Raw genomic sequence first — 2,436 nt, 5'->3', positions numbered from 1 at the left:
TGTGTGTGTGTGTGTGTGTGTGTGTGTGTGTGTATGTGTGTGTGTGTGTGTGTGTGTGTGTGTTCTTGGCTTCTCTCTAACATTGTCTTCCCGGTTCCAGAAGGTGTTGGGCCTCCTAGAGCTGTAATTCTAGACAGCTGTGCACCTGTGGAGGCCAAAGGAGAACTTGAAGGAGTTGGTTCTCGCTTTTACTATGTGGGCCCTGGGGACTGCACTCAGGCTGTCAAGCTTGGTGGTAGGAGTCTTTACCAGTCGAGCTGCCTCACTGGCCCTTTGTGTTTCTGGATAGAACCCTTTGTCTGGGAGGTGGTAGGTGGCTGTTTCTTCTGCTCTGTGCCTGCCTTTCTCTCTGTCCTTTGTGTCATCTTATGCTCAGCTAGTGTAGAGTCTGGGGTGGTCTGATGTATCTGTCTTCCTTTGTTGACTATGGTGGCAGTGCCATGTGCAAAGCCTGGTGCCACTCTTGTGCCACTCTCCCCACTTCCTGTGTTTCCCCTGAGGGTTCCACAGTTTCAGGTCTTATGTTTGGGTCTCTGATCTGTTTTGAGTCAGTTCTTGTGGCCTCAGGCACATAGATAATCAGGTCTCTCTTCACCGTTGATGAGATCTTACTCTTCTTGTTGAAGTTCATGTAATCATGTAATCACATCTTCAGGGATTCATTTTTGCTATTTCTGGTCTGCTCTGTGGTTCATAGGTCTGTCTCCATACCAGTCCAGCCCTGTTCTGATAACTGTAGCTCTGTACCAGAGTAAACTGTGGTACCCTGGATTTTGAGGTTCAGTGTTGCGGCTATTTGGGGTCCCTTGAGAATTCCTCTGTATTTGTGATTTCTGTTTCTATTTCTGTGAAACGACTGGGTTTTTGGATAGAAATGACATAGAACCTGCATATTGCTTTCTATAGTGTTGCTGTTGCAAAAAAAACCTCATGTGTTTTTAAATATGTGTATGAGTCTTTTGACTGCATGTATATGCTACCATGTGTGTGCAGTGCCTGATGCGGTCAGAAGTGGATGTTGTGAGTCATCTGTGGGTACTGGGAATTGAACCTGAGTCTTCTGCAAGAGCACTCAGTGCTCTGAACCAGGGGGCTGTATTTCCAACCTCACTGCCTTTTGTTTTTAAGATTTAATTTGACATATAAACATCATTCTGTCTTTCAGTGAATACAGCGTGTTTCTACAAACAAACGCTACTGAGCTCTGCAGTTCTGGGGTCTCTGTAGGCATTGGTTTTTACTGTGTGCATAGTTAACCTGATTGCCAAGCATTTTCTTTCTCTGTGATTCTGTTGTCAAGGAATATTTTCCCTTAACTTCCCTTTTGGCTTGTTCATTGTTAGCACATAAGAACACAACTGAGGGCTGGAGAGATGGCTCAGCGGTTAAGAGCACTGACTGCCTTTCCAGAGGTCCTGAGTTCAATTTCCAGCAACTACATGGTGGCTCCTGCACATCTGTAAAGGGATCTGATACCCTCTTCTGGTGTGTCTGAAGACAGCTACAGTGTACTCATATAAATAAAATAAATCTTAACTAAAGATTTCGATTTTCTGAAAAAAAAAAAAAAAAAGAACATCACTGATTGATGTGTGTTGGTTTTGGATCCTGTAACTTTGCTGGATTCATTTATTATTCTTAGCATTTTTGGGGTGTGTGTGGAATAGTTAGAGTTTTCTGTATAAGATTATGTTGCTTACTTTAAGAAAAGATTTATTTTTAATATTTTTAAGTTTGCATGTGCATGTGTGTCTATGTGTGGGAATGTGTACGTGAGCATATGTGCACTCAGGGGTTTGAAGAGGGCGACAGATTTCCTGAGGCCGAGGTTACAGGAGTTTGTGAGCCTCCCTATAAGCAGGACATGCTCTTACCTGCTGAGCCATCTCTCTAGTCACTAGAGTCACTAGAGTCAGTAGTGCTTCTTCCTTTCTGATATGGATGCTGTGGTGGTTTGAATAAGAATGGCTCCCCTAGGCCCATATATTTGAATGCTTAGTCATCAGGGAGTGGCACTAATTGAGAAGGATTAGGAGGTGTGGCCTTGTTGGAGTAGGAGTAGCTTGGTTGGAGGAAGTGTGTCACTGGGGGTGGGCTTTGAGGTTTCAAAGCTTAAGTCATGCCCAGTGTCTCTCTTCCTGCTCCATGGGGATGCAGGTATAAGACTCTCAGCTCCTTCTCCAGCATCAAGTCTGTCTGTGTACCACCATGCTCCCTGCCACGGTGGATAATGGACTAAACCTCTGAAACTGTAAGCAAGCCCCATTAAATGCCCTGCCACGGTCATGGTGTTTCTTCACAGAAATAGAGCACCGATTAGGACAGTGAGTGTTCTTTGATTTTCTTGCCTAATTGCTCTGGTTAGGATCTCTAGTACTATATTAAAGTGCTGAAAGCTGAGTTCTTTGTCTTCTTCTTTTTTTCTTTTTTTTTTTT

This window comes from Mus pahari, chromosome 6 (assembly GCF_900095145.1).
Source record: "Mus pahari chromosome 6, PAHARI_EIJ_v1.1, whole genome shotgun sequence".
NCBI lineage: Eukaryota > Metazoa > Chordata > Mammalia > Rodentia > Muridae > Mus > Mus pahari.
Note: the sequence above shows the minus strand (reverse complement) of the source record.